The following is a 22,838-nucleotide window of genomic DNA, read 5'->3' as shown; positions in this document are numbered from 1 at the left end:
TACAGACACTTTTCTGCCATTTCCACTGGCATCATCTCATATGATGTTATTTAAAAAAACTTCCTACAACATACTCACAACATATAAAACCTATATGCAAATCTGATGAAAGCTGCTTGTGTTTCTGAAACACATATTCCATGCTGGTGGTAAGAATGTCCAAATCTACATTACAAAAATGAAAACATTACCATCCATCTAGGAGTTGCAAATGTATGAAATCCTCTTGTTGGGTAGTTTTACTAACAGGCTTTACAGCAGGGCCTTCCATTAGATTTAAATGTGGCAGGTAAGTTGACAAAGTAGGGTGGGGGGTTGGGGGGACCTACCCCAATGGGGATAATTCATTTTTTTTTAAAAGTAGCATGGTGTAAAGTAAAAGTAGATGGGCTGATAAGGAATCCACTGAATTTACAGACTAAAGGTTCAGACATTTGTTTTTAAGAGAAAAATGAAAGAAGGAAACAATACAACAGATATTTTAATATGACTTTAATGTTTATTTTCTAGATTTAATTAAGATTATGAATCAGAATCAGTCTCCAACTCCACTGTAAAGTTTATCTATTACTTCTTCTGCTCAGGCACCTGCAAATTAAAACAAAATTGTAATGCTTAAATAAAGTCATATCATCTCAGCACTAGTTACATATGCAGAAGTCATGTTAATCAGCATTATAAAAATGTATGAAATTTTCTTCACTGCACTTGTGCTTCCCTTACTATCGTTAAGCCATGATACAAGATAACTTTGCACTTACTTGTCATTTCTGGCAAGTGGATGGTGCAATCAATTTGCACAAAGATGAATTTATTTCATCCAAATATTTCATGTGAATAAAAATTCCAAATGGAAGCACTTGTCCGATCAGACAAGATATATGCATATTGTAGTTAGCTGGACTCTAGCTCTGATAGTCCTGGGCAATAGGATAAGCTGATTTTGTTATCAGTTTAGAAATGCATCCGCTTTGCAAATACTATGCTTTAAAAGACGAAACTGAATCCAATATTGATGAAATAAGAGTCATTTGGATTACCTTGTTTTTTATCATTCTGCGTTGGTTGGGTGCATATTTGAGGGTCTCTGATATGGTCTCTTCCACTCCATTTGCCTTTGCTTTGCCATTAGTTTTCAAGCAGGCTTCTGCATGAGTAATACAATGTTTTAAAATAAGTTTCACAACAAAGGATGCATTGCATTTTTCTAAATGCCAGCAATAATCAATGGAATATTTTTAAAACATGTACTTTGAAATGTGTCTCAAGTTACTTTATCAATTCATTTAAAAATCTCTGGCAAGTCACATGAAAAACACAATTTAAATCAAGCCATACTTACTTATCAAAGACTTTCTCATTCACATCCTTTACCTCACACAATAAATATCAGCAACACCAACATTAAATTCACACAATCAGTACAAAACCTAGGTGTTACTCTGGACAGTACTCTCACATTGCACCAACATGTCATGAACATATGCAAGGCTGCGTATCTTGAGCTGAGACGCATCAGCTCCATTCTCAGATATCTTTCAGTTGATGCCACTAAAACACTTGTGTGTTCATTACTGCTTTCAAGACTGGACTATGGTAACTCAATTCTGTCTGGTTCATCTTAATATCTACTGCAGAGACTTCAAAAAGTTCAAAACATAGCTGCTTGGATCATACTTAGAGTACCACAATCAGAGCACACCTCCCCGCTGCTCTGTACCCAACACTGGCTATCCATTCGATCCAGAATCAAACACAACATTAGTTCTCTGTGCTACGTTTCACTGACAGACTCTAGTCCAACATACCTATCCGACCTCACCTATGTGTACACACAAGCAAGATACTTACACTCCTCTTCCGACAATCATATACTCATTATTCTCACTATGAAAACAAAGTCACATGGACAGCATTCTTTTGCATACCAGGGCCCAGCAACATGGAATGAATTGCCCACTGAACTTAGACACAAAGACGCAGTGATCCCATTCAAGAGTGCTCTCAAAACTACTTATTCTGACTACAAAAACAAACTTAATGACTTAATAATGTTAACTACCTTAAATATTCTCAGCATGTTTTTTATGTTTTCTAATTTCATGGTGTTTGTTTTTGTAATCATATCATTGTGTATGTTTTTATGTTGTCTAATGTTGCAAAGCGCTTACAGCTTCTAAAGATTAGGCGCTATACAAAGTCCTCATTATTATTATTATTATATTTAGCTTGGATGAATATTTTTTAAATCAGTGGCCATAACTAAAAAATGGGATTTTGTTTTATGATCATAAAAGTATGTTGGACACCATTCATGATGTACAATGCTGTCTGACATTTCTATGCACCTAAGGTTTCCATCTCAAATATTAAAGCAAAATGCATACCGAATTTGACAGATTGATGAAAATAAAAAAAAGCAATGCTTACCATCTGAAAAGAGGCAATTGTCACTAGAATATTCTATTCAAAATGATATTAATTTTGGACACAGGGGATACCACCCCCATGTTTTCCTGACTCGTGATATGTCGGCCTATTCTGTGCACAGCTTTAAAAGATGTAATGTTTATCCATCGAGCTATAGAAATGAAATACATTTACTGTAGACTGTTTCTGTCAGCAGTTAAGTTGAGTAATTAGGTCAGGTTTATAGCTAGTTTACAAAATTCAATGTAGAATGCCAATAAATGACAAGATATATTTTTGCAAACTAAAGTGATCTTGAAAAAAGATTAGTAAAGTTTAACATTTTATAAAAAATAAGCTATTATGTGGAAAAGAAACAACAATGAAATAGGATGCAATGTGTTTACGTCTAGTTTTGGAAGGTACCGTCTCTAAGGTACCGTCATAATTGTACCGTAGTTTAATGGGTGGAAAGGCCATTGAAAGGTAAGGGCAGTGCGGAGACCATCGAGTATGTTTCAGAATAGCTGAATCTTTGTAGATACATAGATCCATTCGTAACTTCAGTCCGCAAGCGAAACACTGTACTTCGTATCCCAATCCTGACTCAGGTCCGAAGTAGACAAATCCTGTTCTAGCTAAAACATACGAAGAAGGTAATCCTTCCCTATCCGTAGGCCATTTTTGAAACGTGTCCAATCGACGGGCACAATCACAATAGTCAGGTAAGAAGACTGGAAAATGGTAGGGTTTGAACTTGGAGTTCTCACTGGATTTCTCACTCGATTCTTGCTGCGGCGAAGTCATCCTTCTGGTGGGTGGCTATCCTCTTACAACCAATGTTTTATACCGACATGTCCATACGGCAAAGTAAAGTGGGTGGGAAGCCGCACTCGCTTCTGCTACACGATTTGATAGACTTTTTCCAAGGGTCGACTGACGATGTGGTGTGTGGGTAAACGTACAATCTTGTTGGGTTGATAGGTGGTCACTTTCTCTAGACTGCAAGGCTTCTTTCAATATGCCAAAGTTGACCACTCGACTGGTACGATAATTCAGAGTAAGTCCTTTCACTTTACACTTCGTGTGCACTTCTCCTTGTTTGGCCCAGTATTCGTAGCCGTAATTTTTGGGACCACCACTAACGAAACTTAGAATCTTGTCATCGGGGTGCTTGTCTGTCCAGGCTCCTAAACGGTCTCCTTCGATGTCAGGGTGCTGTTGACTCGGGTGATCGATATAAATGCAACTGTCCATGTCAAAGTACAAGACACGTTCCCCTAACAGTTCTAAAGCTTCGTACAATTTTAAGCGAGCATGAGCTGTCATGTAAGCTGCAATGATGACATTTCCAAAGGGGTCATCTTCTACAAAGTTCAGATCTTCTTCGTAATTCACCAAGATCAAATCCTCATGAACGACGTCCACGTGTTTCATGAATTTGGCTTTGTCGTGAATCATCTGAAAGTAGCGGGAAGGTTCGGTCAAATACTCCGTCTTGGGTAAACACGGTCATTGTGCCATTTTACCCCACAAGCAATTTAACATCACTTTGGCAAACGATCGCCTGCCTTCGTTTTTCTCAATGTGATCTAAAGTAATGCCTTCTTGTGCCCAGAATTTCTCTCTGAATGTCTTTTGGTCTTCGGGAGTGTGACACCAGGACAGATAGCCACTGGCTTCTTGCTCAGTTTCAAAAAGGCATCCACGTAGTCTGCGAAAATGCCTTTCTGCGTGGGGTCACCCTTGTGGAATTATTGTGTCTTGGGAAAGTGGCAAATTTCGTACACTTCTAACAGTTGGTATCCCATGTTCAGAGCTTTGAACAATTCTACGCTGACCCATGTCCCCGTCAAGGCCCATTCTTCCTGGGTGTGATGACAAGGTTGATCTTGGTTGCACGTTTCAGCACAAGTACGGCACAAAGGAAACATAAGTTTGCCTTGGCAATGGCGAGGTAAGACGGGATGGTATAGGTTCGTGGGAGGCAAAACTTTGCACTTGATCAAGCCTTCGTATTGTCGAATGTTTTTTAGGTCGATGTGTTCGGTGAACAATTGTGGGTGCCCTGCAGGAAAGCAACAATATTTGCACACATAGGGATACAGTGAACACACGTCCAAGTATTTGATTTCTTCTCCTTTCTCTTCGTCAGCTTGGTACAGCAAACAGGTGGCATTGGTCCTTCCTCCGTACAAACTATTACTTGGGTTCAGGGGGTCCATGAACTGGTAACTTTCCATGAGGCGTTTAAACTCGGGATCGGTGTTCAAACGGTGATTGTATTTGTGTTCCCACATTTCCACCACTTGGTATCCTTCCTGTTCTAACTTTAGGCGTGGCTGACAAATGGCCTGGTACAAGTCTTCCATGGTTCGTTGTAAGAACTGATTTTTAGTGCCGCGGTCAGGGTAACAGACGGGACATCCGTGAAATAAGCAACCGTTAAACTCGTACATGATCTTGGGGTTTTCTAAGTCCCAGCCATTGACCGAATGCATTCCGATGATCTTTCGCCCTGTCCGTTGCGGGCATGCTGAATCCATTTGTCTTCCTTGTCGCACAAGTAATGCAACCAGCATGGGGCTTTGACCGAGTATTGACGTTTGACATAGTTGGTCGTTTGAGGACTGATGACAGCCACAGTGTTTTCAAGCATGAATCGTTGTCGGTAGACTAAGGAACACGCTTTGGCAATGGTGCAAGCCTCTTTTAAATGATCAACCCCTCCGTGTTCCATGAACAGTTCTCAAAATTTTCCACAGCATCGCCGTAAAATGTCCATGTCGGAACGACGATACTTTAGCATTTCTTCCTGAAAGTCGAAAGGGTCGGAGGCGTGAGCCTGGTACCAAGCGTAGAAAGTTTCTCGTTCGGTACGCATGTTGTCAGGGTCGTAATAGCGAGCCTGAGGCAAATGGGGTAGAACGGCGTGTTGATTGGCTTCTGTATTGAAAAAGTGTGGAAAGTACCCTTTAGCCATTTCTGTCATTCCAAACATTTTAGGCATTCGACTCAAAGGCATGGCTAAGTAGCTCATCGAATCTTTAAACTGCACTTGTCCCACTTGCATGAAAATGATTTTGGCTCCGTTCAAAGTGATTTTAGGACGCTCGATGCCACGTTCCGTATAACATCTCAAAAGAAACTGTCCATCGTATCCGGAGAAATTGTGAGCCATCACCGTGGCATGACAATGACAATCTCCATAATAATGTTCGATGTCCTCTTGGCTCCACGTCTTGTCGATGGGGTCTAAGACCCATTGTGTGAAATCGGCTAGTGTGTTCGGTCCTTGAAAGATTTTTTCACGCCCTCCAGGAATCTTACTGCAGTGAGGGCAATAACTCAAGATAGGTTCTTGAATCACTTCTCGCACGCTCGATGAGCCACGCAGAAATTAGGAATGTGAATACTGGTCTCTTGCATGCATTCGAAATCGAAAAAGATGAAATTGCCTTTCTTCTTCTTGTGACCATCCTCTTTCTCTGGTTGGGATTGGTATTTTTGTATGTAGCATTGGTGTTCCAAGTCCACAATGCAGTGAAAATGTGACATTTTTTCTTTCCTGAACATACGTGTGCCTTGGTACTGTTGATACATAGACCTTGTCCACACATTGGGCACAATCTCAGGAGTTGACAAGCACATTTCTTCTGTGAACCTTGCATCTTCAGATGTTGTTGGTAACAGGCAGGGCTGACAAATGTGCGCAGACAAGCAGGACAATGCACTGGTTCTTGCCCTTCGCTCAGACAGGGTTGAGAGGCCAAACATCCTGAGCATTTCGATCCACAATGTTTGTGTTGCTCTCGATTATTATAACCATCATAAGTCACATTTCTCACAGTAATATTTGTATCCCAGGAATCCAGTGATAGTGGTAATGGTATCGAAATGGTCATCGTGATGATAGAGGTGAATGTATTTTCCATCCTTAAAGTCTTTCCCTCGAAACAACAGAGACCCGCGCACTTCTTGAGGGTGCACTTTCAAGGTGTATCGTGGAGCTAGGGCATCTTGCAATTTTTGCATCTCAGGAATGCCACAGGATGTGTCTTTGGACAGGCATGCTTGTTGTAACAGAAGTTCTGCTTCATTTCGTTGTTTGGCTCGGTTCGATTTTCGAATGTTCTCCCAGGCTCTTTTCCATTCTACCATGTCGTTCTTGTCGGCATAGGTTCATCCCACCACGATGGCTCGGGCTAAACACATGTGGTCTTGAAAATTGTTAATTTGGACAAGACTTGTTTTGGTAATGCGAAGGTTGTTGACCAATAAGGTCTTTCTGCATTGTCCGGTCCCTTGAGGAGGAGAGACGTGGGTCATGTCCAGTGTGGCTTTTCCATCGGTGATGTCAAACTGGTCATTAGATTGTTGCACGTGTTGAATCTTGTCCATGACTTTGGAAGTGGTCAATTCTGCAGGGCTGCTAAACTCGATCCAAACAGGGGATTTCAAGCCGTCATGTTGTATGGAAAGTCTCAAGCGATCATCTTCTTTGGGTTGACATTGTCGCTTGAGTGTGGTGAGCAAAGAATCCCACATGTCGGTGATGAACCCTTTTGCTTTCTCTAACAGTACTTCAGACTTGAAATCTTTAAACTTCACTGTGTATTTGTAAGCCGTAGTTCTAAATTTTCTAGAGGGACGCTTTTCCGTCTCTCGAATGTCATAGTACTTTTCAGGGTTGACTAAGGGTGGTAAACTTTGTTTAGAGGGTTTGGATTCTGGTTCACTCATGTCCTCTTCAAAATCACTGGCAAGAATTTGTGCCAAGACTTCAGCCCTAGTACGAGGCGATAGATCACGTTTCTGCCTCTTACTTTCTTCTTCTTTCTTCTCAAATGAATTGGATCATTTCATCTCGATAGCAAAAAGTCAAATGACTAAAGTTTAAACACCATGAATTAATTTATAGTCATAGCAGACCAGCGTATATAAAGGGTATGTGTCTTGTCCTTTCACTATTCATTTCACTCTCAAACTGAGCACAACAATGGAAGAGACTACCAAGATCGAACGTTTCATCAGAGCTTTGCGAGGGGTCATTAGAAAATTCTCTTCAGACCAGCCAAGGGACTACTCTCCTTCCTTTCAAGATAAAAGTCAAGATACTTGCTATATCTGTCAGAAGAAAGGGCATTGGTCTTCAGAGTGTCCAGACCGTCAAAAAAGAAAAAAAAGGGGTTAGAAGAGACAAAAGTCAAGATACCTGTTATTATTGTCAAGAAAAAGGACATTGGTCACCAGACTGCCCAAAAAAGAAACAAGAGGAGTCAGAAGAAGAGAGGGATTCTTCAGAGGAAGAGGAAGAAGAAGAGGAAGAAAACAGACAGGTGAAGAAAAAGAAACAGGAGAAGAAAAGAAGGGAAGAAAGTGAGGAGGAAGAGGAGGAAAAGACTATGACGGTGAAGATATTAAAAAAACAGAGAGTGAACAATGAGACAGAATAAGTCTATGAACTTTTTAAAGTGCTCTGTTGTGAATTGTGAATTGTAAATATTTATAAAAGAATAAATGAATTATAAAAGGTAAGTGTCTTTGGGTTTTGATTTTAAAATAAGAACCTACACTCACGCACACTCATACACAGACAGGTACTATTGGGTAAAATGGTTTTTTTTAGTTATTGGCAATTGAAAGCCTATCTCTTTTCGAGAGACGTGGATGGCCCTGAAAAGGGCCTTTTTTGGTGTAAGGGGTGAGTTTAAACAATCAACTTCAACTGTCTTAAGCCTTTGCCATGGCCAAGGCCTACTTCTGGACTGCGTACTGTTGATGATGATTTCGTTGAAATCACTAAGGATGGTGCAGTAGGCGTAGTCACAGGGTTGGAGTGTTTAGCTTGGGAAGGTCGTATTCTCTTCGGCCGTAATAAAGAAGTCTGATACATCTGTTTCAGACTTCTTAACTAAAATGTCTAACAGTACCGTGACCGTTTGATTTTGACACCCTTGTTTCTTTGCTGCTGCGTCTTCTTCTTGTTGTTTTTTTCTTACCTCTTCTTCTTGCTGCTGTTGCTGTAGGAGAAAAGCTTGTTCCGCTTCCTTTTGCTGTTGTATAAATTTCTCCAATTCTTCTTTCTGTCTCTGTCTAAAATTTTCCATGTGCGGTAATGAAGGAGAAGGTGACGAAGGTTCAGGAACAAATTCTTGCAAGGTAAAAAAATCCACAAAATCCCAATTCACCTCTTCTGAAAGTAAGTCTGGGTTCCCTTGGGTAGTCTCCACCATCAGTGCACCCAAACTGATCGTTTTCTGAGTTTCCGTCATGTTGAAAAACTGTCGCTTAGATTGACTACGCACAGGCGCTAGCGAATCTATATAGACTATGTGACGTCACAGACTGCTCTCTTCGGATTGGACGTGGGCTGACTGAATTTTGTAACGCGTGTTTGGATTGGTCAACAAACTCAATCCGTTTCAATCCTTCCTCCCCCTATAAATAAGTACAGTTCACTGCATTCCTTCACCTGTTACTCAGCACCCCAACATGTGGACCGATGTACAATCTTCAACGCTTGTGTCTTCAATGATGTTCCGGACGGACATATCAATGTATGTCCGATCCAACTGGACAGTTATCCACAGGACAGACACCAGCCTGTGGATGCGAAGAATCTTATGTGGGGCATCAAGGATGCCACAAAAGAGTCTTAATCTATGGTCCTGCAGTCAGGCACAGCCTAAGGTCAAGAAGAAGATGTCACAGATGCCCTTTATGTATATTAACATAAAACCAAAGGCCCTTTTCAGGGCCATTCCTATCTCTCGAAAAGATCTTGACTTTCAATTGCCTACCCCTTTTTTTATTTTTTTGTTTAAAAAAATAATAAAAAAATAGAGACCCCTCCCTGTTTCAATTTTCGCCTGTTCCATTTTCATAGACCCATCAGGTCGGGACCTTATTAAAATAGGGTCCCGACCCTGTTCCATTTCCCCTAGTCCCAAGACAGTCCCACGATTTATTCCCCATGTTCAATTTCCCTTGTCCCTAGAGTGAATAGTTTTTTTTCTTTCTCCCATGTTAAATTCCCCTTGTCCCTAGAATGGATATTTTTTTTTTTCTCCCATGTTAAATTACATAGTCCCCAGAGTGGATATACCCTTTTTAACATGGAAGTTCCCTAGTCCCTAGACCATCCCTATTCACTACTACCATTGTCATTACCAGCCTGAAACCCAATTTAATGCCATTTGTATAAATTCATTTCAAATAAATATTATGATATAGTTGAAGTGTAAAGTCAAGCAAGTATTCTGTTTGCAGATTTTACATTTTAGATATTATAGTAAAGTCATATTTTCTCTTGTTTAGTAAACTTTATTGCAACTGGTTCCAAAATAGTAAATCTTATTTAATGTTCATTCACCAGAATAGGTATTAATACAATCCCGAATTAACTGTATGGTACTAAAATATACCCTGATCTTGTGTGAGATTGTAATATACAGAACTATACCTCAAGACAACAATAATATATTGAATTTATATTGTATCAAGACTGTCATGGTTATGAACTCCAACTTTATTCAGGTTTTTTCATAATAAATGATCATCTTGTGCTATGGTTGAAAAGAAATCAAAGTTCAGTTTAACTCCATTCTCTCCACATTTGTAAGTTGTTAAGAGGCATACTCATCCTCAGTGTTATAGTAAAATGTAATCTTATTTGGATCAATCTTGGTGGTGTAATATATGAATGGAGAAAGAATATTATCCAGATTAAAATATGTTTTATTCAGACTCTACTAAAATTTTTAGTTGGATATGGGTTACGGAGCCTGATGTGTACGAACAAAGCAATGTGTACCATGACCTTTTTAATTTAACATTTTAAACTCCTGCAGAAGAAAGAGATTTTTTAGATCCATTAATCTGTATTAACAAAAACATTTCTTCAGTATGATTTTCAATTACTTAGTATTGACAAAACTCATATTTTAAAGTTGTTGTTTTTTTGTGTTTGGTTTGGCCTTTTATGGTAAACCAACACAAGTAAGTTATTTAGTGCCAAGGCACTTTAAGTATAGTGCCTTGCCCAAGGACACACCATGGTAGCTAACCCAGGTTGGTCTGATGGTAGAATTTGAACCTACCTTATTTCACACGTCCAGAAAGCTAACCACTGAGCCACTACAGCTCCCCATCTTATAGTGGAATGCTGGTATACTTTATGATCAAGAAGGATGGGTTGGGGTATGCATGTTGCATCTGAAAAAAGTGATGGAATTTTTGTTTACATAATATTTTAGTCATACAATATGAATCATTTTCTATAGATTTAAGATGTATCAGATCAAGTTAAGAAAAATCATATATTCTGTTTCCTGGGAATGTACTAAAATTCACTGTTATTGTTTGATTTTTTGGTAGTAAGCTTACTTGGTATTTTTTTCTTTTTAACTTGAATACCTAATTTGTTAACATCCTATTCTAAATCTTCAGAGTTCTGTCTATTAAGTGACAACTGTTGATACATGTAGGGAAGTTTTTGTTTATATCTTTTGATTTTTGTGATTCTGGAAGTTGCAGTATTTGTTGTTGTATTATAACCATTTCAGTAATTTAATGAATGCAGAGTATACTGCTCTATAAATGAAATTTAAGTGAAAATAATGTAAAAGTATGTTTCACTGCAAATATAAATTGTTTAAAATAATATATCATTTATCATATGACTATTCAATTGTGGTAACTAGTATTCCATCCAATATCTATATATTAAAATATGTCTTTTCATACAGCTGGTGATCATTTAGATACAAGTCCAATTGAACATAATCAAATTATCAATGCAGGTGTTTTTATTAGTAGTAGTATTGCAAGTATAAGTGTTAGTATTAAGATTTCATATACAGGTATGATAAGTGTATCATAATGTTTAAATGATGCTCCTCGTTACAACACAAAATATGTTCATTGAAACAAATGGTTCACTGGTAAATTGGCAGCAAAGGTCTTCACTGAATCATGTTGCATAAACTATTTTACAATAAAACATATATGATGCATCTCAATTATGATGAATGTGAGGAGGAGGATTAATAATAATGCAATTTAAGTTATCTTCATAACATAAGTTCTAGCAGATGTGTAATTTTTATGTGGTTCATCATCAGTTTGAAACTGGTCTGTGATTTCTGGATCTGGACATACCTGGTCCCCTGCTGTTGTGCTGCTATGGTCTTTACAGTTCATTAGGATATCAGTTACACTTGGTTTACATTTAGAACCCCATGGGATGGAATGCCCAGTTTGAAACTGAGAGAATGGTTAATTATCCATAATATAACTCCTGCAGTTATTATTAGGTTTGATATCAAGGTCTTTCTTTAAAAGCTTTTCAACTCAGGTTCTGTTCTACCATACAGATAAATAAAGTCAAATTCAAGGCTTTCAGATTTGTCCAGTTTGTTTCATGTGTTGCGGCAGACAGACTGTATATTGCCACTGTACCATATAAATATCAGTGCTTAGTCTGCTCTCAGTTGCTGTGGTTTGATTAGTTACAAGTGTCATCACATGTGACTAATTATTGACCAATGTAATGAAACTTGTATAATTAGAAGGCTGTATTTAAAAACTCTAAAGATCTTAAAAAGAAAATTGGATCGGGGTAAGTAAAACCTTTTACTTTGACCATTTGGCTAGAAAATAATTTTCAATAAGTTTAAATTGGATAATAGTAATATAATAATTAATTACACAAATCAGAATAAAAGCTATTTGCATATCCCCTTACAGCTGTTGCTTTTTCATAGTACTAAGTAGAATAAAGTATAGTTAAGACAGATAGCTTTAAGCTAGAATTAAACTCAAATAAATTGCAAGAAATCAAAACAAACCCAGGATTAAAACTAAAGAAATATCCCGTCATATATACCTTACATCAAATAAAGAAACTCAAGATGGATAACAACAAAATTAATGTCACATCATCAAATAGTTATCTCAGCTGCCTGGTCAACCTAAAGGCAGATAAACTAAGGCAAACTTACTCCGAAGCAGTCTCATCCCCCCTAAGAGAAAAACGACAGATACAGTTCTTAACGCCAATTTTCAACTCGACCCCACCTGACTCGATGAGTAGACTCTACCTGTCACCAAGCGTAAACGAGAATGTGGACAATCTACCGAGTAACCGCAAAACTACATCCGACATGAGTACCCAAACTGAGGAACAATACTCAACAAGCACAAAAACAACCCAGACCACGCTGGTTAAAAACACTAGCAGCCAGGGGACTCAAACTGAGAACCTACTAGATGAAACAGAACGCCCTCACCCTACCACAAATAAAGCAGTCACACACGACTCAACAAAAGGTAAGAATAATAGGAAAACCAAATCCCAAATACCAGTTAGAAAGAATAAGGAACACACTAACTGTCAGAATACAAGACCCAGCAAGCCGGTTATGGACAACGAAACAAAGTCAGCTAAAGAGACAAACACCAGGGGAAAAAAGACCAGTCTGCAAAATATCCAAAACAAGAAACACCCCGCTGAACTGACTCTCTTCGTCAAGGGAGTAAATTCCAAAATAACGAAGTTAGCCTTTAAAACCATAGCATGGCAATTGAACAAACATCACCAAGGAGAATTCACGCTTAAAAGCACTAGAGACGACTTGCTGATAATCAAATGCACCACTGAACAACAGATTGCCAAATATATGGAAATTGAAAGAATAGGCCAAATAAATGTTCAGGTCACTAGACACAACAGAACAAAACAACACATAGACCCAAACCCCCCAAAAACACACAACAAAGGAGTCATATACGTATCAACTCAAAATAAAACCAATGAAATAGTAGACTACATAAGGAGTAAAGGACAGGAAGTAGAGAAAGCAATCCGCCTAAAAACAAGAAGGGGAAAGGATAGCACTGCAGTGGTACTCTTTTTTAAGGGCGCCACCCCAGAAACTATCAAAATAGCCGAAAAACTCGAGGCTAAAAAAATTTTTGCTTTCAAAAACAAACCACGGTTCTGTGGCAACTGCAAAAATTGGGGGCATTACTCTAAGAGTTGCGGAAACCTATTCCGGTGCAATCAATGTGGTCTTCACCACCCAGACCGGAAAACATGTAGCGCCACCAATCAGCACTGCGCTAACTGTAGTGGTAACCACAAACCAAACCACGCAGAATGCCCCAGGGCTCTTAGAGAAGCCCTAATAGTCGAATATATGATCTCCCATGGGGTAAACTATAAGCAGGCCAAAACAAAAATCAGGATACCAAAAACAAAATAAATAGGTAGCACCCTCACTGGTAGGAAACACACATAAAACGAAAACAACAGTAAATTAAACAAACTATTAAGACTTTTTGCACTAGAGATGGATTCCAGAGCAGAAATCAAAATATGGCAATGGAATGCACGCGGCCTTAGGGCCCACGCTGACCAACTAAATAACAAAATACTTGAACAGGAAAGAAAACCAGATGTTATATGCATACAGGAAACCCACCTAAATGATACCTCACGTATCCCAAACATCATAGGCTACAACACCAAATACCTAAAGCATCGATCCCCCACAGCAAGAGGAGGGGGGTTAGCAACCTTTGTTAGAGATGGAATTACATCAGAAATGCATAAATTAACAGATAGTAGACCGCCCAATGACTTCGAAATACAGATAGTCAAAATAACCGCTCAAACTAAGCAGGTACTAATCGTTAACCTCTATGAAACAAATGAGCAGCGCAATTTAAGTGCAGACGAAACAATCAAAATGATTAAAGACTGTGGAGAATGGGTGGTAATATGCGGGGACTTCAATGCACACAATGAACTATGGGGGAGTCAAAAGACGGACATTCAAGGAAAAATTGTAGAAAAATGGGCACAAAAATGCAACTAAGTTTTTCTAAACAACGGAATGCACACCCGGATAGATGACAGAACAGGCCACACATCAGCAATAGACCTATCTCTATGCACACCAAGATTAACAGGCATTTCTGATTGGCAAGTTGATGAAAGCGACCCTATGGGAAGTGACCATTACCTTATAAATATAGAAATACAAATTAGAATACCTCAAAATAAAGCATCCTTCACACCAAGATGGAAATACGAACAGGCCAACTGGATTAGGTTCAAACAGATAGGTGACTCAATCGACCCAGAAACCATATATCACCGGGACATTGACACCTTTAATGACAAATTAATAGAAACCATTAACACAATGGCCCAAGAAACAATTCCTAAAACTGAAGGAGTAGCACCCAAACCCACGGTGCCCTGGTGGAATAATGAATGTAAAATAGCAATTAAAGAGAAAAAAAGAGCTCTAAACAAATTCAAAAGAACTAAAAATAATAGGGACTTTAACTACTACAAGGAAAAGGAAAAAACTGCCAAACAAACTATTATGATAGCTAAACAAAACTCATGGAGAGAATTCTGCTCAAAACTAGATATTAACACAAAATCGAAGGAGGTGTGGCAAAGAATTAAAAAAATGAGAGGCAAAACTAAATCAATAACCCCCAACATACCTGGACAAAACAACAAACATAAGGCGTAATTTTTGCAAACTATTTCGCCAACGTGTAGCAATACCAACTTAGAGGATAAGTTTAAAAATCATAAAAGGCAATTTGAGGAAAGCAACTCTGACAACATAAAGGAAGCAGGAAATAATGACGGCCCACTAAACCTTCCGTTTACAGAAGCCGAATGGAGAAAGGCCCTCGCCGGCAAAAAGACCACATCCCCCGGGGAGGATACTTTGGGGTATGAAATGTACAAGAACCTACCCAAAAAACTTGTCACAATTGCACTTAACCTCATTAACAAAATATGGGAAACCGGTACCATACCTATAAGATGGAAAAAGGCAGTAGTGGTCCCGATTCTTAAGCCTGGAAAACCCTCAAGCGATATAAAATCATACAGGCCCATATCACTAACAGACAATATATGTAAAATAATGGAAACTATGGTACACAACAGGCTGAAATACCATTTAGAAAGCAAAGGACTACTAGCTAATACACAGAGCGCGTTTCGCAACTACCGAAGCACAACAGACCAACTCATGAGACTAGAAACCGCTGTCAAATTAGCGTCTAGAGAAAAATTTTAAAAATCCAGATATGTTACAGCCATCTTCTTAGACATGGAAAAAGCATATGATCTAATGTGGACTAAGGGACTGATAAGTAAACTTAAACCATACGGAATAACTGGCAATATATACAAATTTATTGCTAACTTCCTAACCGATAGAAAGATACAAGTCAGACTAGGACAAGACTACTCCGAACGATACAAACTGGAAAATGGCACGCCACAATGAAGCGTAATCAGCCCAACTTTATTTAATATAATGATAAACGACCTGGAAACAGCGGTAAAACCCAACCACCTTGACTTATCCCAATTCGCCGATGACAGCGCCGTATGGAAAACTGGCAACCCGGCCAGCAGAGAAACGACCAAGCACTTACAAAAAGGACTAAACGATATAGGAAATTGGACAGATAAATGGGGATTTAAATTGTCACCTCTAAAAACAGTAGGCATAGTTTTCAATCCGTGAGGTGGCCACCCCCCACCCACTCCAAACTTAACCCTAAAGGGGGTACCCATCAAATTCGAAAAACAAGCGACACTCCTAGGTATGGTATTCGACCACGAACTCACGTGGGCAGCTCATATCCAAGAACTCGTAATGAAGTGCAAACGAGACATCAACCTCCACAGAAACCTCAGAGGGGTGAATTGGGGGGTTGATCAAAAAACACTCGTTACCCTATATAGAGCACTTATAAGAGCAAAATTGGACTACGGTTGCCAGGTATATGGAGCGGCGAACACCACGTTACTAAAGAAACTAGACACAGTCCAATCAAAAGCGCTAAGGGTATGCACCGGCGTCCTAAATGGTACCCCCACACAAGATATCTTAATAATAGTAGGAGAACCCCCGCTAGACCTAAGGCGGAAGGAATTGATGCTGCGATACTCGACTCGAATATCAATACACCAACCCAACCACCTCACGCTACAAGCCCTCTTAGCATGCGACAAACCATTCGATACAAAAGGAAAAAATAAAAAAATACCTAGTGGGAAAATAATTATAGAATTAAAAAGGAAATTTCAAATCGCAAATATCAACCCAGAAAAAATAAGGTACTACCCAGACCCCCCGTGGACCTGTCCCACACCACAAATAGATCTTAGCTTACGTAAACTAGGACAAAAACAAAATGACCCGATAGGACTAAGAGCATCAATACTAACGTACATTGACAACAAATACGAGACATACACGCAAATCTTCGCAGATGGATCAAAAACCAAAAATCCAAATAAAACTGCAGCAGGGATAGTGATCCCAAAATTAGATGTCGCCGTTGGAAAAAGACTCCCAGACCAATGCGCTATATACACGGTAGAATTCATGGCAATACTAATGGCATTAACATACGTCAAAACATACCCCACAACTAAGGCAGTCATTCTAAGCGACTCTTACAGTGTACTACAATCGTTAGCAACAGACCAATCCAAGAGCAGACCTAATATGATTAATCATGCAAGATCGCTACTTAAAGAGATTGAAAAAAACAACAAACACGTTGAATTCGTATGGATACCCTCTCACATCCATAATCCCAGGCAATGACAAAGCAGATGCAGAAGCAAAAAACGCCACAAACGAACCAAAAGCCCAAAATATAGCATACAGCGTCACTGAAATCAATAACATGGGACAAGATCAATGACATGTGGCAAGAGCTATGGGAAAAATCGGATGCAAACAGTCTAATACACACGATGATGAAAAAAGTAAGTAGAAAAGTCGAAAGTCCGACCTTCAAAAATCCATACGATATAACAATAATAAATAGAATAAGAACAGGTAAAACACTATTGGCAGGATGCGCAGGGAAACACATAAAAAGGGGACCAACCGAAAACTGCCCCTACTGCCCAACTCCAGAAACAATCGCACACTTAATAAATATATGCCCCAAATACAACCAGGAAAGGGCCGAACTAAAATCTCAACAGGAACAAATAGGAGAACGGTGGACATACCCGGAGTTACTTGTGGCAAAAAACAATAACATAGGAATGACCTATAATAACATCATGACATTCATTAACAAAATAGGCAAAAGGGGACAAATCTAAACCGAATGAAGGGTTGGGTATAAAGAGAGACCATGTAAAGAAATTAAAACCAATAAACCTAAAAGATCGAACCAAAAAAGAAAAAAACCAATCAAAATATTACAAATCACTGTTTGGGAATTGTGACGGCTGGCTCGGGCTAGTGGGTTCACAGACTGACACCGCCGCTCATAATAACCCGAACAATAAAAACCAGATAAGGACGAATATTACAAAATCACTGTTTTGGAATTATAATGGCATGCTAGGCCCCGTAGGTTCAAAAAAAAAAAAAAAAAAAAAAAAAAAAAAAAAAAAAAAAAAAAATATAAAAAAGTAAATCAAAGACCAGTCAAAATATTACAAATCACTGTTTGGGAATTGTGACGGCCGGCTCGGTATCGTGGGTTCACAGACTGGCACAGCCGATCATAACCCGAACAATAAAAACCAGATAAGGACAAAATATTACAAAATCACTGTTTCGGAATTATAACGGCATGCTAGGTCCCGTAGGATCAAAAAAAAAAAAAAAAATATAAAAAAAAAAAAAAAAAAAAAAAATATACATTAAAATAAATCACAAATAGCTAAGCTAAACAAAAATAACAGGTAAATAGCCAAGTGGTCAAAGCGAAGGGAAACAAAGGCAATCAAATCACCTCCCTCGAAGAAAACATCTCACGGCGAACATGGCAGTATCAAAAGGACGAGAAGACCAAAACAGAAACGGACACGGGATAAGGCAGAAAGAGCTGAAATAAAGAAGAGCAGGAAAAGGCACAGAATGAAGTTAAACGTCCTAAGGCAGTAAAAGAAGAAAGAACAGGACACTTGCAGACCTTGGGGAATGAAGGCAGAAACAATGAAAAGAGTATGCCTCAAATAATCAAACCACCCCCACCCCCCAGTATGAAAAGAATTGCCTTCCCGAAATCAAACAAAAGAAATAAGGCCACCCCCCACCCCACATCTACTTATAAGTGTGAATGAGAAAGTGAGCGTGAATGTGTGTTGTCGGGATATGTGGGAAAAGCAGAAAAACGAACAAAAATGTCTATAGACATCACACAAATATAGCATACACACTCCCTACCCACCTTTTTTTTCTTTTCTTTTCTTTTTTTTTTTCTTTTTTACAAACAAATTTTACCACATAGGGCTTTCATTCTGACCCACGAAAGCCCTCTTTTGACCAACAACTTACTGGCCCTGAAACACACTGATTGGTTTAAAGCCACACGTACGAAATACTTAACCAAATTGAGATCTCCAAAACAAAATAAAGGGCTACTAAAAGCCTACTAGATGTGAAAAATTTTTCGGAAAATTCAAGTACGCAAAGTACACAAAATTTAATAGACCTTACAAAAGATAGGAAAATTCACAACTCAGGAATATCTGAAGCGTATGTGACAATCACATGTTTGGCAAGATAGTACAGGAATAGCCCAATAAATATAGGGAACTGGGCATTGATTGCAACGAAAATTTCATAATACTGCTGCTGGTGTGCTTCGGTTACTGCCTGAAATGAGAGAGGAAGGAGATGCAGGATGCAGAAACAGACCACCAACGGAGTACAACGATGGAGAAGGTTGCAGCGACGAGAGCCTGGGCGGGACCTTTTGGGGCACCTGGGCTTCGGCTTGCTTGCTTGGGGGCATTGTATAAGTTAATCGCTAAATTCAAAAAGTACACAAACGTGTACAAACTAAACAGTCGCACATACCGAAAGGTGCACGTGACTTTAATCCAATGAATGAATGAAATGTGTGCTAGAGGGTAGGGTTAGCAGTTATACTCCCAATTATGTTTGTGATGAGCAAAAGCAGCTGCACAAATTTGAGCTTTTAGTTTGGTTCTGGTAGGGTCAAAGGATGCAGGTACATTTTACATTCATTTTTTACTAGAAATAGCTATTTTCAATATTTTTCTGTGACAAGGCAACTAAAAGAATCAGTATGTGCCTTATGCATGAATAAAGTTCACTAGTACTATAACAAATTAGCATACTTTTCATCACCCCTCTACCATCAAGATTTTTTTATATTTACCTCTGTAGCAGACACAAATAAAAGTCGGCAGCTCATTTGCAGACTAAGTTACGCATATGATCTCCAATGCTCATCTAACTGTGACAGGCAGTCACCAACAAGCCAACCTATTTCCATGCCTAACTCAAAGTAAATCTGAACCACATTATAGATTTAGCTTATGTGTAAATTTATAAATGCTAGGCTTGTGATAATTAGGTTCATGCGTTCTACCTTAAAAATTAGAGGGATGTCAAAATACGAAACTATCCAGTGAGACCCATGATGTTGATTTTAATCCCTATGGGATTTGTGACATAAAAAACCCAAATGCTTTATGTATTAAAAGGTAACTAATGGGGGCAGGATCTGCAGTGAATCAATGGTTAGTATGCTAGACTCCTGATAAAAATGTTTGTGTTAAAATCCTGTTATCAAGTCAACCAGGTTACCTACTGCAATGTACCCTTGCCTTACTCCAATTCCCTCAGTACTCAGTAAACAACTAGTGTTGCTGTACATAACAAAACCAGTCCATATTGATTTTACATATTTTACTAAATCCTGACAAAAATAATTCTCTAAATAAAGAATGATTAATATGTGATGGTCTCGCATGTAATCAAACTCTTCCAAGCTTTTAATGATATGAACCGATTTATCAATGTTTATCAAATTTGCATGAAAAACTATTTCTTATTTGTCATCAAATATGTTCAATGTTTTGATCATATAAGCATTTCTGCTACATTAGATCAAAATAATCTTTTTGTCAGAAATAGAGCCCTTATAGTATTTGCAAGGTCAACCAATCAGATGCAGAATTTGAGTTTAATATGAATGAATATTTTTTTTACAAAATTGCTCTTTTGCTATATCTTGATGAGATAAATCTATTCACCAAGTCTGATGAAATTAATGAGAAATAGTTTTAAGAGCAGTAGCAAGAATGGCTAGTGAGATGTAGAACCACCACATTATATGCATAGATTTTGCTTATAGCCTCAGACATACAAGCAAATAATTAAACAAGTCAGATCTAAATTGGATCATAAACACTGTTGTGCAAATCATAAGAAACTCTGCCAATCAGATGCAAGGTCACTTCACTACCATACCTTTATCACACTCATAATAAGCATCATTGTGAAACTTGACTCTATAAGCCCAATGGCCAAGCATGATCAAACTTGAATCAGCAGTAGTGGTTATAACCTCATGTATTTGTATGCATCTTCACTTCTTCAATCTAGATCTCATTTATATAAGCATGTATTCTACGTTTAGTAAAAACTGCACTACATGTATAAATATTACATGCGGTGGTAACATACTTAGATGAAAGATCACCTTATTATTATTAATGGTTAACACTCATCAAACTTCAAGGACAACTTAATGATTTTAGCCTATATTGTGGAAGTATGGCTTTTAGGCTGGTTAAAAAACTCAACTAATCTTATACATGATCACATGTATATACTTGGATTTTGCTCATTATTAGATTTATCCAAGATGTTGATTTAAGCCCAAAACCAAGTTTTATATAAACAAATTGATCAGAACTATGGACTCCAGAGTAGCTAATTTCTTACTGTTGAAAGACAGAAGGGGATGTGAAATAAATAACACACTCTGGACCATTACATAAACCCACTTAGCCTTTTGACCAGTTGAGATAAAATATCAACAATAATGTTAAATAAGATTGATAAATTATGTTTTCTCACATTACCTCTAGCCCTTTTCAACATGGATGGTATTTTTCTTCCACATATGTCAGCTCTTAATTAGTGGCCCTTTCCCATCATGAATGTTGTAGATGAAACTCTCAGAATTAGGCTTTTTAATTTATATCTGTAGAAGAAAAAAACTATTGGTCTGCATATATCAATGTCACCATTTCTGTATTAGATTAAAATACCATATGTGTGTGTGTGTGTGTGTGTGTGTGTGTTAATTTTAGAATTTAAGCAAACTTGTCTCCATGTGTTTATTTTAAAACTGATGATGATAACACCTAACAGGTTCAATGGATAAAATGTTATTTCTTACTTCTTACAACTGCTCATTATATCTGAATTTACATTCAATGTTTGTTTTAATTAACATATTTGGGATATTGGGCAAATTATTTATTTTGTAGTTTATCATTATATCATTTACCAGTCTTTTATCATTCAAATATGTAATATAGTACCATTATACTGACTTCATATTCTATATGATATCCCAGCAATACATATTAAGCAGATAAGTGCAAATAAAAATGTTCAGAATGTAAAATTTACTCCAAGCTCAAAGAAGATCAGCAAAAGATAATATCCAACAAATTACCAAACAAAAAGCGAAGTTAACGCAGTTACCTTTATTATGACGTCTCCAACACCAACGGTACTGTACAGCTACGTCTTCTGAGTTTTACCGTCATCTTGTCTTTCAAACCAGAATTAATTTCTTGAGCTCTTACAAAATGAAGAAACTTTTAAATACTATAATTTAAGCAGCTTCTTTACATGCCATCAGATAAATTATGGCACAGTGTTATGTCTGTCAGCAAAACGCAACTTCACATTTGGACGGCGCGCTGTGTGGGCATCGCCGACACAGCAACTGACATGAATTCTCTATTAGCAGACAATGATTCGGAATAAATCCTTCGCAAATCTAACATTCTCGATTTTTCATAGTTCCACTTTTCATTGTTGCATCTGTTTGATTGTACAATTGCTAATGATGTTCAATGAATCAACTTCAATTCATCTGCTGTCTGAAATCCCGGTTCAGTTGGTATTTTCTTCCGCGCATGATGCCGTGTAAATAAAAGATACGGTCGACATTCAAAGTGGTTTAGGTTAATTTATTATTTTTCTTTATTAAGGTCATTTGCAGAAAGTGTTTCGCTAGGGTGAGAAAAAAAAATATAACAAAAAGAAAACTTTCTTTTCCAACGCTAATACTGTATATATTTCAATTTGTGATTGATGCTATAAATAAAAAAAAATGATAATAAAGCATTTTAGCCCGTGGCTTCGGCACGGCACTCGTTTTTGTGGGTTTTTTAAAATGGTGTTTTTTTTGGGGGGGGTTGTTTTTTGTGTGTGTACCACACTAAAAAACATACCAGGTATTAGGCCTAACGTAGGAAAAGAAATTATCCTCTATTTATTACTATTCTTACTGTCAAATGACGCAAAAGTGATCAAATTGCTATTAAGATTTTGTTTTGTATAACACTT

General features: G+C 38.0%; 1 long non-coding RNA gene across 1 annotated transcript; it reads right to left on the bottom strand.

The window, feature by feature from the left end:
- Nucleotides 1–223: 223 nt before the first annotated feature.
- LOC149783958 (uncharacterized) lies at nucleotides 224–22,374 on the bottom strand. Its single transcript, XR_016414080.1, has 5 exons — nucleotides 21,966–22,374; nucleotides 21,335–21,456; nucleotides 10,512–10,626; nucleotides 1,041–1,147; nucleotides 224–588 (listed from the first exon to the last, which is right to left on the bottom strand). It is a non-coding gene; the product is annotated as an uncharacterized LOC149783958 (long non-coding RNA).
- Between the last annotated feature and the right edge of the window lie 464 nt (nucleotides 22,375–22,838).

The sequence above is a fragment of the Sinohyriopsis cumingii genome, chromosome 14 (genome assembly GCF_028554795.1).
Source record: "Sinohyriopsis cumingii isolate HCF-2022 chromosome 14, ASM2855479v2, whole genome shotgun sequence".
NCBI lineage: Eukaryota > Metazoa > Mollusca > Bivalvia > Unionida > Unionidae > Sinohyriopsis > Sinohyriopsis cumingii.
This window is presented reverse-complemented; position numbering and strand designations above follow the sequence as displayed.